General features: G+C 31.7%; 1 protein-coding gene across 4 annotated transcripts in view; it reads left to right on the top strand.

The window, feature by feature from the left end:
- The window catches only part of LOC106618960 (very long chain fatty acid elongase 7), a 47,301-nt gene that overhangs the window by 15,692 nt on the left and 16,944 nt on the right, over nucleotides 1–14,665 (top strand). Inside the window, exon 1 of one of the 4 annotated variants that reach the window (XM_036357153.2) lies at nucleotides 5,189–5,207. The exons of 1 other annotated variant lie outside the window; for it this stretch is intronic. The gene's annotated coding sequence lies outside the window, so the exon portion shown is untranslated. Of the gene's footprint in view, nucleotides 1–5,188; nucleotides 5,208–7,778; nucleotides 7,886–8,175; nucleotides 8,194–14,665 lie in introns of those variants that run through there. 2 more of the 4 variants (XM_036357151.2, XM_070106069.1) reach the window with 2 other exon arrangements.

Here is a 14,665-nt window from a genome sequence, read left to right as displayed (position 1 = left end):
TTTGGCATTCCCTTTTCAATATTATGTTGTTGTTGGAGTTGTAGTTATATTTGTTTTTGTTGTTTTAATATTTTTTTCGCCAGTCAGCGTCTACGCCATTAAAAAGCCATTCATTCAAAAGTGTACACACATACCTAAAAATGTATTCATAATATGAATTGTTGTTGTGTTTAGAACCACCCTCTTTCAGAGCTGCGCAAATTCTACATACAAACATATATGCGTACACTCATAACAACCAAAATTTTGCTTCGAAATCGTGCTTGTGACGTATTTGCTTTCGTTCTTCGTTCAAATGTTCCAATACAAGTATGTATGTATGTATGTATTTCGTGAATCTCGTTTTCAATCTCGACTTATCCACTTAAATACTTGTAATTACAATGACTTTTTGACCCTTTTTGTTTAACAACAATTGTTGTCTTCACGCCCGCCAGCGTTTTTTGAACTTCTTCAAGTGGCTGCGGTTGTATGTGTATATGTATGTGTGAGTGCGTGCTTTTCTCTGCCACTTCGCCTGTAATTCATCTGGCATCTTGACCGTGAAATATTATAATTTTACCAAAGCGAACGTGTTTCTATTTTATGCGCATCATTTGTATAGTTACTTTTTTTTCATGTATAAATATGTGTGTGTATTTTATTGTTTTTCGCCTGCAATGTTGTTGATTACCCAATTTCTGTCAAAGCGTTCATAAAAACTGAATTTAAATACTTAAATTTTTTTTTCATTGAAATTTGTACGTAAAATTTGCCGTTGACTTTGACCGATTTTTGTGTTTCAAACATAATTAGGTTCATTATTTTCGTTTGTTGAAAATAAGACATCATCAATTACAACACCGTTCAATGAATATAAACAAAGCAATAATTGTAGCATTTTTCGAAAATATATTTGATATTTTAATTCTAACTACAATATAAAGACAATCAATCCAATTCTTTCCTTAAGGTTATTTTTTAAGTCGTGCTTTTTTAAGCAGCTAAAAAATTTATAAAAAATAATAAAATTTTCAATTAAAAAAATACATAAATGTGTATTTAAAATTAAAATTTTATATAAAGTATGTATGCATATATATTTTTTTTGAATATATAAAGATTTTAAATATTCTACTCCTTTTTAAAAAAAACATGTTTTAAAAAAAACATTAAAAAAGTATTAAATGTAAATTTTTTTTTTCATTTTTCAAATTTCTCGAAAATACTCTTCATTTTAATTCGTGTTCAAAAACGATTTCGTTGGCAGTTAAAAATTAATATAGCAGTATTTAAACAAAAGTGTAATTTCTAGTTTCAATTAATATACATATGTACATACAAGTATGTTAAGTACCATCTGTCACATTGCTAAAAAAGCTCAAAACATCTGTTTAAGTTAAAAGCACTAGAAGACAATAGCTCAGCTGTTTTTTTCGAGTTATCGCAATGCTCACACAAGTGTCAGGTTAGTTTATGAACTTCCCACAATGATATAAAAGCTACAGACAGTAACCGGATATGGGGAGTATCTCCAGTGCAAAACCGTTGCAAAGTATTTTTAAATCTGACCAAGCCATCGTTTAAATTTACAAATATATTATTTAAATAACTATAGATTTAACCAGAAAAATATACATTTTGACGATATATTATGTTGTTTAATACATAAAATGGTAAAAATTGTTTGCTGTTGTGATGATGATGATCCATCTTTCTTTCTAGTTAAAATAAATAGGTATTCTATGGAAATTTTATGTCTTCCTTTGATTTTGTTTACATAAAGCCATTGAGGCTAGTAACAAATAAGTGTCAAATTTCTTACATATTTGCTTTCTAAGAATATGCTATAAATTTCAACATGGTGTTTACACAAATGTATATGAATAGATGTGGTAATCAGTGCTAGCCATAGTCTACATATATTTACGTAATAATAAACTTAAAAGCATACAGACTTATCAACTTATGAATGCTCTCTTTCACAACTTTTTCTACTCTGGCTGTTTCCAAGCCACGTATGAGTATTATAAATCTGGTGAGAAATAAAGTCATATGGTAAGGCTGAATAAAATCCTAAACATATGGCTACCTCAACTCATTTATATATGTATGTATATGTATTTATGCGACCCTAAACTGCGATTACTAGTTAATTTGTTCAACTTCTAACAGTAATTTGTCAGAGACAAATTATGGGTATGAAAAAGAGAAGTTAGAGCAGCAATATGATTCGTAACTTTACAGTTCGAGACAAACAGGAAGAAGATGAAATGCAGTAAAAACAGTAACCTTTTTTAAATAATCCTTAAAGCTTTTATAAACATTTAAGATATGTATAGTATATACGTGTAGTATAGTATTCTTGGTGCTAGAATAAACCATAAAATCGTACTTAGATTAATATTTAAGTGACATTAATAACTAGCGTAATTCTAAATATATTCTTTAATCGAAAACAACGGAAATTAATTATACTAGAGCTTTATGGGATAGATAATTAAATTCATATTAGAATAATTTAGAGCGCTACATATGGTACATTCGAATTCGATTAAAGAACATACATTTTCTCGATGAAAGAAATATGTACACCCTTTCTTAGATAACGCTTTATTTCTTCATTATATCTCGAGTTATTATCTAACGTTAGGGATTAGGGAAATGGGGTCGTAAATCATGCTCTAATTCCTATATGTTCATAAAAATTCATATACGAGTAAGTACACGCATGTGAAGTCAAATTGCTTTTCCGGTCTCTATTGAATATAACTTAGGGTAAAATGTTAAACTTCAAACATTTTGACTGTGAAAACCCTGCAGGCGATTTATAGTCTAAATTTTTCTTGTTACCGGGTCGAAAATTATAAAACTTACCTCACTCTGATTCACAGATCGTGGTGAAATTTTGTAGCTTATATGCCGATCGAGTCTACATGTGGAGCCGGAACCAAAGCAAATATATTATATTCGATAAACATTTGGTGTTTTATTATCAAGTACGCTGCTGCGATATATTTTAAAGAAGTAAGTGTCGGACTATTTACAAACCACATTTATATAGGAAACCCGCCACAATGGATGCTGGCTTCTAATACAACAACAACTGTTTTATGAAGTGGTTTTTTTTAGCAAAGGCGCACACATTCAGCAGAGCGTGTTCGATTGAGCAGCCACTAATGTAGTGTATAGTATTTACGGTTATATTCGCAAAGTACAAAGTCCAATGGAACTATTTTTGCCACCACAATTGCTTTTATTGTAATGCTTTTATTTGTGCGCTGTCACTTTTACGGCCGTTTGCCCCGTTGCTGTCGTTGTCTACACACAACATTTCACTAGCCGCCATTGAGGCATTTTGCCGCTCGTAAGTTCGCGTCGCAAAGTCGGCCGTTGGGTGAGCTTAGTTTCGGTTGTTACGTTGATTGCTTGATTTCTTGGCATTTCTTTGGCTATTTGCTCTCTATTAGCTCGCCATTTGTGGCTTTGAAGTGCCTACTCATTGATGTGCTGTGGCGAGCTGCGTCAGTTCATTGGCTGCGCGTATTTATTGTCGGCATTTTTGTGCCACTTTTATTCGCTCTGCTCGTGGTGTTGCTTACTGCTATGCGTTTCATTGAGTTGGTGATTGACTTACGCGCAAAAATACACACACACATATATATATATATTGTATATGTTTGTATTGTATTGGTTAATGGCTGCCGGGTGCGTATTGCAATATTTAATGTCTATCGGCAACAGAAGACTAGAAAGTGCAGCCAACTCTTAACACATACACACATATACATTGTTTACACTACAAATGTTGCGTTTTGCAGTGCCAATGATATGCAAATATGCTTTGCTTCCTATTTCCGCCTTTGCAGACGCTTTGCTTCAGCGTTTGATAGTTTGGCCGGCGCGCATGCGCAATTCATTTGCATGCATTGATTTATTTTAATTTATATAGAAGCCTAGTCTGTGAGGGCATATAACGGTAACACACATTTTCGTAATATCCAGTGACCGACAGTGCACGTAACCAAGCGCTATCAGCCAGCCAGCCGAACCAAGTAAGCCAGGTCGGTTGGGCGCTCGGTAGGTCGGTCTCGCGCCATAAAGCTACGCAATGAATAATTTTGCTCACGCAACACTTTTCGTGGCTTACCACTGTCGTTACTCCCGAACGTCACACACATAGCTCGCCTGATCGTCTTTCATTCTCCGCATACTTTGCGAACAGGTTGTTGAAAAGGTTCGAGTCGTTTTGATTTCTTTATGCTTATCATTTATTAATATTTCAATTTGTTGTTGTTATTATTTTAATTTTACATTGTTGTAGAAAGGCGCGTGTCGATGCCTTTGATACACAAATATATACGAGTATTGTTGTTGTTGTTGTTGAACGCTAAAGCTAATGATAAAAGCAACAACAATACCACGCACCAAAGAAAGCGAAAGCGGGTCAGCAAGCTTGCGCGGTTGTCTTATGTACCTAATAAAGCCGAGCTGATATCGAGTCCACAGCTTTCCGCTCGTCTCTGGCTTTTTCAACCAGCTGTTGCTCTCCAAATTCCTGTCTCTTTATGATTATTCTTTTATTTTTTTGTTTACTAATTTATTTTGCGCTTGTCAAGCTCGTTTCGGTGCAGCTCTGGAACGTGTGCCACTTTCCGTGCTATGGCCACGGCTGTATTGTTATATCAGCGTTGCCGTCAACTCCAGTTTCGCAGTCGTTGCACACATATACGCACAGACAACACGCACTGTCACACCTGTTGTGCCGCATATGACTTCAATGTTAGTTATTAGTCAGCAGCAATTCTTAATGATCATCACCGATGTGTGTGTGTGTGTGTGTGGACCACTAGCTGCGCCCCAGCTAGGCAGACCACCAACAACGTCATTGTCTATTATTCGCGCCACCAGCCGTTGTGCCACCATAGTAGGCGTCATCTGTATTCTTTTTGATTACTATCAGCATTTCTTGTGTGTTTTGTCATTTCTTTCTCGCTTCTCTATTCGCTTTCGCTGTCATACACACTCGCACATACATATTATACATACAGACATAAATTCGCAAAATGAATCTCAACTGACTTTTGTTTACACTGGGACCATCACTCGCTGCCTCAGTCTCTTTGCAATCGCTTTCGGGCGCGGACCTTGCCGTCGCATTTCGTCGCCACTCGGTGCATTCTTTCACAAAGCACACGCGCTACAGTTCGCCTTCACGAGTATTTCTGGTATTTGGGGCAATTGCGTATGCATCAACTATTGTTGTTGTTATTATTACGCGTTTATTGTTGTTTTTGTTACGCATTTGTTGTTGTTTTTGTACGCTTTTATTGTTGTTGTTATTGCGCATACATTTTAGTTGTTGCTGCCGTCACTGGAATTCATCTCGGTAAAATTGCTTGCATTTACATACCGACATGCATATACTTTTACATTACTCACTTTGGTATTCGTACAATCGTCACGGCTTGTTATTACTTATCAGTGAATTGCTATATATATACATATATAAATATAATTTTATATTTCTTGTGCTTTAGTGTGATTATAGCGAGCAGCAATGCAATCATCGCTTTTATGCATTGCAACTATCTGTGGGCCGTTAAGTGTGTATGTATGTACATACATATGTATTTGTATGACTCATATTATCCATAATTCGGTCAGCATTGCGGTTATTCCCATTTTCGCCAATTTGATCGCTTCTTATCAGTCAATGTTGTTTCCTTCTTTTATTTTCCGCTGTTTGTTTATCACTCGCTGTAATCGCGACATGTTTCGCTTGCCATTATTGTTCGCTATTAGTTTTTAAGAACAAAAGCTTATAAGTAATTCATCACTTCATGGTAAATTATATTATTTGTGCACACCTGTTAGTAGTCTAATAGAAAAGTTGGGGGAAAAAAATTATCATTATGACGAATAAAAAGTAAAAATTAGGGATTTGTACAGATAAATATTTTGGAATCTATTTTTTTTGTTTAATTGAAAACAATTGTCAAAAATAATAATTATTTTTATCAATTTAGGAAACACAAAATTTCACTTAAACACCTGTTGTCTATAAAGAAAATGTTTCTTTAATTTTTTTTAGTAAAAAGTGAAAACATGCATACCCTAATTATAGTACCCTCATCTACTTTCATTCTGCAATTAAGAAAGACTTTTAGAAATAAGTGCATTGTTTTTATCTTATACCTTTTAAAAAAAAAATTATTCTAAATGATATATTTAAAAAAAATATAAATTGAGAAAGTAAAAATTGGTGGTATCTCGAATCAACAAATTAAATTGTTAAATTCCAAAAATTTTCACAAGAAAACTAAGTTTTTACTTATAATATATGTACATTCATATAATATAATATATAAATTATATTTAATAATATATAATAAAAATATTAAATTTTATGAAAAAATATAAAAATTTCATAAAACAATGAATGTTAAAATTTTTTTCTATAATTTAATCATTACTTTTGGGCAAAACGGAAAGAATAATAAAATTAAAATAATTTTTATTTATAATTTTTAACCCGAAAGCCTTGGCAGCTAGTGTTTATTAACTTATTTATTATAATTTTAATTGTAATAAAGGCTTAAATAATAATAATAATATTATAAATGTTTATATTTTTGCTCAAAAGTAATGATTACTTATGTTTTATTGTAGAATTACTCAAAATTAATAACTATTGGTGAAGAATATTATAAAAATCAATAAACAATCGTTATAAGTGGACTTTTAAAATAATACTTTTTTATATAATTAAAAAAAATATATATATATAAATTTTAACACGCCAATGGAACTTTTCATGTATTAAAGTGTGCTTCATAATAATTGTTTTCCTAAAAGTATATACTTAATAGTTGAAAGCGTATACAAATTAATTTCGGTAATATAAAAGTTATCGGTAATTAAAAAATAAATATAATAAATAGCGGTAAAAAACATTGTTTAAATTGTTTTATATTTTGTTAAGATATTTTTTTATTCTTATTCTTTCAATATTTCTTATTTAATAATAATAATATTTTTTTTTTAATAATAATAATATTTTTTTTTAATAATAATAATATTTTTTTTTAATAATAATAATATTTTTTTTTAATTATAATATTTTTTTTTTAATAATAATAATATTTTTTTTTTAATAATAATTTTTTCTTTTGATGTGTTTTTTTTGTGTTAATAGTATTTTTTTTTTTACGTTTTTGTTATATCTTGTATATAACTTTTTACAATTTCAACCTTGACCTTATACATAAAATGTAATATCAAACAACCTTTTGTCTCTGCTCTTATCAAAACAATGATCTTTGGAATTGGGAACGCTGCCTATTATTAGATAACATTTTTATCGTCTACGATATGCAAAGTTTTCATACACACACACATTCAAGCTTACATAATAGCGCCCCCATTCTCCCAACTACAGACATATTCTTTGATAATAAATCAGCAACAACACGATCAAGAGCAAACACTATCATCTATTTCCATTTTGCCTTATATGGCCCATTAAATCATATTATCTGATAAGTGACTGACTAATAGAGCGACTGGCGGCGGAGAGTGAGCGCCGCACACGCACGCATGCTCCCACACGTCCGCTTAGCTTAACTGGTTCACTAGCTCACGTTCCACAAACCTATACTGCGCCAACGACGTTCAGCGCTACTTTAACGTTAGCGTCGGCGCCAATTGTCCAACTCTAACGAGCTCACCGATTCGACTACGCTTTCGGATGCTTCTCTTTTATTGTGCTTCGCCGTCTATTCGAAATTCAGTCTGCAAGTTACCGTCTTGTGCTTTGGACGCGCCTCGTTTACGCTAACGCCACATAACGTTAAAGCCACAATTGTCGCAGCATAAAAGCGGCGCTTTTGTTATCTTTGTTGTCGTAAGTGTCGTCATCGGTCTTGTCTTTGTTTTTTTTTTTTTTTGTTTTGTTTTTTTTGTCACTTTTGCAGAACGCGCGCGCGTCACACTTCGCCTTTTCCTCGCACAGCTTAGTCACCGGCCAACATTTGGTTTGGTTTAGTTTAATTTTGTGCCAACTGACTAGCTGGAGTTGGACGTGAGTGTCTGTGCGGTGTTGTTGTTGTTTATTGTGTGTGGCATTTCAGCGCGTTGCGTGGTTCGCGTAATTATTGTGTAATAGTGAAGCAGCGGCGGCGCTGCAACTAAACACCTGACACGCTTGAAATCGTAAGCAGCAGACAAATATTTACGAGTGCAGAAGTTGGTTACGTTACAACGCGCGTAACGTGTTTTCCTTACTCAAATGTGCATTGGTGTCTCTGTGTGTATCTGTTGTTTTACCCGGTGACTTACTGTAGATTCACTGTGTGTGTGAGCATGTGTGTAAAAGTGGTATTGAATAAATAAGAAAATATCTGGAATATCTTGTTGAAGTCCCCTGAAGTCTCTTGTGTTTACTAAATATGTACATATAGTAGATAAGCAGTTTGTTTATTTATTTTGAAATGATTCTGAAAATTTGTAGCATATTTGTGATATTTGTGATATTTGTAAAACCTTTGTGTTAGTTGCACTTGAGTGGTGATTACGCTTTTACTAAAACAAATGTATTTACTAAATGAAAATGATAGAAATGGTTGCCTGAGAAGTACAGAAGTACTAAAAATAACATTTTCTTTGACTTTGAAATTTTAAGGTTTAAAAGGAAGGTTAAAAGGATGTATACATTTGTATGGTGCTATCCTGCATGGTTATTAAGTTACTCATACGACACGTTGTTCCACTTATGTTCTAGACGCAGGGTTTTGAGAAATTGACACATTTTGGATGACATTTTGATAAAAATTTAAATATATTTTTATTTATGAATATGAGCGGAAAATTTTTCTTAATAAAAGTTAATGCAGCACTAACTTTAAAAGTATTTTGTTTTTCTTAGCACAAATTATTACATTGTGTCATTGTCGGGGTACTCGACGTTGAGTTTGCCGGTGTGCCAAATAAAATAAAATGTTAATTAAAATTCAACAAAATGTAACTTTAATTACTTTTAGTATATAGGGTAGAAATATAGACAATTTGTGTGGCTTAATTGTACAATATTTATGTGTGTGTATGTTAAGTGTTATGTGTATAATTCAAATTATATGTTATTTATAGGTTAGGCTTAAATAATATAAATTAACTATACATTTAATTACAACGTGATGTGGCTTAAATAATCCCTCGTAGATTTTGGTGGTGCTGCTGTTGTTGTTTTTGTATTGCTGGGGCGATCTAATTTTCGCGCCTTTTCTGTCCGTCCGCGTTGATATCTGCTCCTTGGTCTGCTGATTAATTCCAATTGGAATTATGAGCTATGTTGGTGCTGTTGAGCCTTTTGCATTGTCCTCTAATTCGTATTTATACGAGTTAGGAGAACAATGCAGGGATGTGTTCATTTGGTATGAACAAACAATAAAGTGTTTTAATAAAAAATTAATACATTCTTAATAGAATAAAAATAAAATAGAAATAATAATAATAATAATAATTGAAAAAATGTATACTTAAATTAATTAATTGTTTTTTAATTTTTATCAATTAATTGAGAAAAGCAAGTTTGTATGCAAAAAAATTAAACAAATTATTGCAACAAACAATTGGGAAATATGTTTAAATAAAAAATAAATAATAGAAATTAAGAAAAAATAAATAAAAAATGAAAATGAAAAAATATGAAATAAGAATTTTGTTTTAGTTTTTATCAATTAATTGGGGAAAGCAATTGTGTGTGCAAAATAAATTGCAACAAATTATTATTAATCCTTTTTCAGTTTTCTTCGATTATTTGGGATATATAATTTTTTTTTAATAAAAATAAAAAACAAAAATTTTATGAATAATGGTAAACGAAAAAATTAATAATTAATAATAAAATTAAATATATATATTTTGTTTTCTTTTCATCTTAAAATTTACTTTAATTAATTTTACTGCTTCGGTCATAATTATTTTTATTTATCTTGAATATTCGGAATAATTTTTCTGGAGTTCATAAATTTCAAATTTTGAATCCATTATTATTGTTTTTGTTTCGTAGTTTGGAGTTGTGTCAGACCATTATTGACGTATAAACATTATTTTTTATATGATATTTTATGAACTTTTGCTAGCCTAATACTTCATTTTTTATATTTTAATTAATATTCGATTTATTCAATAATGATTTACATTTTTACTGCTCCAAAAGTTATTAAATTATTTTCAAAAAGAGATGTGAATAAAATTTTGCATAGAATATAGTAGAAATATTCAAACTAATTTTTTGACGAAAAAATATTATTATTTATGTGTATAAGGCACACACTAAAACACACCAATTAGTTTACTTATGAACTAAAAGCACTTGAATGCTACGGACTTCGCCTTACAAAAATATATAGAAGCCAGAAAAAATAAATTAAAATATTGTAATTTAACGCAAATATGGTAAATTATAAACAAACAAAAATAAAATTCATTCACAACTTCAAATTAGATATAACAAAAAAATAACTAAATAAAAATAAAAAATAACTAAATAAAAATAAAAAAATAAAAGAAAAAAAAACTAAAATAAAAAATAAAAGTAAAAAAAATAAAATATTTAATAAAAAAACCAAAAAAAATAAACAAAAAATAAATAAATAAATAAAAATAACGCTCGTTTTTTTGTTTTTGTTGTGAAAAAATCCAAATCCAAAAAAAACTTTAAAATCTTCCAAAGAACACCACAAATATGTAAACATGCGTGTATATACATGTTATATACAAATATTATATATTTTTGTTGAACAATTCCACCGCGACTACTTTTTTTGATCAAAAAGTTTATATTGTTAGTCGGTATCAAATACAATAATTTGGTATTTACTCAAACTTTGGCTATAAAAGCTGCCTTTCTAACAAGTATGCATATTTTACCAATTAAATGCGCCATTGTGGTGTACTTTTTTTGTTCAAAAAAATGTTTTTGATTTCAATTTATGACATCGTAAAACGCACACGCCTATCTATAAAAATTACCTACTGGGGGAATTATCAAAGATTACTGGGTTAAAGTGAGCTAAAATCACTAATGATAGCAACTCAGCTGTCAAACTATCTATAATTCAATTAAAAGAGTTATCAAGAAAAATGGAGATCTAGATTAAAAATCAAAAAAAAAAAAATTGTTTTTTTGAATGTTATGTCGGTTTAGCCATGTTCGTCTGTCTGTCTGTTTATACTGACAAATCAAACTCAAAACTTTGTATAATATTTTTTCTTTTATTTGACAAGATATATATATACATACTTATATTCACGAAATTTATCACAAATTATTGTCCAAAAAAATGCTCAATATCGAAACATATTGTTCAGATAAGACCAGTATAGCCTATAGCTGTCATACAAACTGACCGATCGAAATCAAGTTAAAAATATCCATTTAGTTAAATTTATTTAAAAATATTTTTTTTTTTGGTGTTTTCAATCTATTTGACTGCATTACGTAATTTTAATCTAAAAAAAGACAAAAAAGAAGATTAAGTAATAATTCGTCGCATAATGCCAGCAATGTCCGAGCATGAATTTTAGTTTTCTAGTCTTTTTCCGCCTGAATCTAATATTTCGTTGTATCGAATGCAGCAAATGCCACCTCATAGTCACAATAATTTACATTTCCCAAGTGCTTTCATTTACCCTGCGCACAGCCAACAACACATACAAAAAGACGGAAGCACTGCAGTTAGTTGGCTGCGACTGTCATCGCCGCGCTGTCACTGCAGCTCGCACAATAAAGCACTGCAACTGACTGTTAGCGACGCTGCCAAACGCACTCAACGCCTGTCGGTACGTGAAAAAAGGTGCAGCAGCAGTTGCATCAACGGCAAAATAATATTTACACACGCGTCCGTCCGCCATGCTCTTCACTGTCATTATGTAACTAACCGCCTGCCCTGCTGCGCTGTCATTCGCGCTTGTGCGCATCCGCCGCGCTTGCACAAGCCGACCAACGGTTGGCGGATGAGCGCCTACTGCTTGTTTACCTTGACAAAGCGCTTTTGTTGGCGCATTCGCATTCGCATTTGGCTTATGCTTTTTGCTTGCGCATTTATGTATTTTTTCTTTCGTTTTGCTGCCGCTTTTTGGCGTGTTTTGATGAACTTTAAGCGGCGACAGCGAGTGTAGGCCAAATTTATTTGCGCCAACAAGTGAAGAAATAACGGTAAACGCCTACACTGTGGAGGCTGTCTAAATTATCGCTTTGTTTTTTTACTCTTCACTTTCCGGTTTGTGATTTTTTGGAGTTTTTTGTTTTTTTACATATTTTCATTTTATTTTTCTTTTGTTTATTCTCCTCCAACTGTTGATGAACTCATGCGATCAATATTTTTGAGTTTGCTGCTTCTTGTATGCTGTTTAGCCCATTCATTAGCTTCCCACTCGTCAAGTTGTCTTAGTTGTTGTATGCTGATGTCTAATTGCAATGGCGAGGCCAACGACCAGTGCTACTGACCTGCTAATAGCTCGCTAGACGTTGCAATAGCAGAAAGATTGTAACGCGCACTACAAGAACTTGCAGCGGTTGCTCGCTAACAACAACAAAAGCAGAGTTTGTAATTTTTTTTTTTTATAATTTTGTTTCGTTCATGACATTAAAAAATTTCAAAGTCGCGCACATAGCGACAACGGTAAAACTTGCTGCGTCAGCTGTAATTGCAACGAACAACAACAGCAACAACAATGCGTTGAAGTCCAACATTGCGGCAATTTAAAGCAAACGCTGAAGAAACCGTGACCTTCCCTAACGTAACGCGCGGAATGCATGTGGAATTTTATACAGTTATACTACATTCAAACACTAGTCCAACTTTGCAGCTTGTTACAAAGCAGCCATTATTTATGATTTTTGTTTTCAATTTTCATCATTTTGTCTTTTTTGTTATTGTTTTTTGTTTTTGTTTAGTATTTTATATTTTTTTTTTGTATTTATGTTTTTTTTTTCACTATTTTTGTTTTTATAGCTTGCTATTAAAATCTACATTTGTCAAGCTGTTATTATTGTTGTATGGTTGTGCGCATTGACTTGTTTATATAACGGTTCACTGCATATCTTGTTGAAGGTTGTAAATTGCAGCAAACGATAATTACACTACTCGTAATTAATTCATTGTTGTTGTTGTTTGACAACAGTTTTATTGGACTGCTTGCTGCTGTTTGTTTGTAAACGTTTACCATATTTATGATCTTCCGTATCTATTAGCTGTTCAGAGACCTACGAGTACATACATATGTATACAGTTATTAAACGATTCGTTCAAGTTGTTTGCAGGTAGTGCAAATTAAATGGAAATTCGTTAGATTTTATACTAATTTTAAAATATTTTCTTAGTTTATTATCGTTTCGATAAGCAGTATATTTTTACTGAGTGCATTTAAAAAATATCTGTTTTCAAAATTTTAGACTAGGTGTGGCCCTTAGATCTAGATTTCAGTCGTATTTATTAAGCTGTCATAAACCTTACACTGAATCATTAGTATGCATATAACTTTTTTCAAATTCGTTAAAATTTTTAATTTCTATTGAACATCTCATATTTTGGAAAAAAAAGCACAAAAAAGTATATATGTAGTGCATGTAAGAACGTTGCCTACTACTGGGCGCATTACCTTACTAATATTTTTGCAAAGCCACATACTTCATTGGCGCTTAAAATAATATAATTTTTTATATTGATAGAAGAAAAACGTTTATTTTGTCTTCTGCTTAGTATATTTGTTTATTATTGCAATTAAAAAAAAAAATTGTTATTCCAAATGTTATTAAATATCTACGGGATTTACATTAAAATATAACAATTTTATCTTTTCAACCAAAATCAATTTTTCCGCAGCTTTTTAAAGTTAAATTATTATTTTCATTAAAAAAATTGGTTTTAGGAAACTGAAAAACATGAACAATAACTGATATAGAGTTTAATCTATGTTACGTTCAAAATACTGTTCCATAAACAACTTTTGTACACCTACATATATGATATACTACTAAACGCGTATATGACCATTTGTATACACTGCGCCTACTGCCGAATTGTAATAAATGCCCAACCGCTCAGAAAGTTTCCGGAAATTGTCAATAAAACAAAAAGTTTTTATTCTTAATCAATATTGATTTTGTCGCCTTCAAAATATGCCCCCTTTGAAGCGATACACATATGCCATGCCACCTTTTTTACAATCATCGAAATATGCCTTGTAGGTCTGGGTCCGGGATCGCCTTTAGTTCCCTCTGCGAATTTTCTTTTACGGCTTCAATCGAGTCGAAACAGGTTCTACGGAGTGGTAACTTGAGTCTTGGAAACAAAACAAAGTCGCATGTTTTTCAGTTTCCTAAGGCAAATGTTTTTGATCGTTGGTTTTGAACAGTTTTTTAGTCTTAAAATCGTTCATTATACTCTATAGCAATATGTTGTACATAAAACCAGAAAGTTTCCGGAAATTGTTTTGTTCTCGATATTCGCGGTTTGGTTCATTATGAACTCGTTTCAACGAGACAGACGGTCAATAAGGAGTATTATTTGTTCCGGAACAATTTCCGGAAACCCGTTTATAAATTAAGACCAGAAATGTATAAACGGGTTTGAAAGAGATTTCCGGCTTTTAAACATTAGAATTTTACTGCTACCCGCTT

The sequence above is a fragment of the Bactrocera oleae genome, chromosome 2, assembly GCF_042242935.1.
Source record: "Bactrocera oleae isolate idBacOlea1 chromosome 2, idBacOlea1, whole genome shotgun sequence".
In the NCBI taxonomy this organism is placed as follows: Eukaryota; Metazoa; Arthropoda; class Insecta; order Diptera; family Tephritidae; genus Bactrocera; species Bactrocera oleae.
The sequence above is the reverse complement of the archived record's forward strand: the minus strand, read 5'-3'. Positions and strand labels throughout refer to the sequence as shown.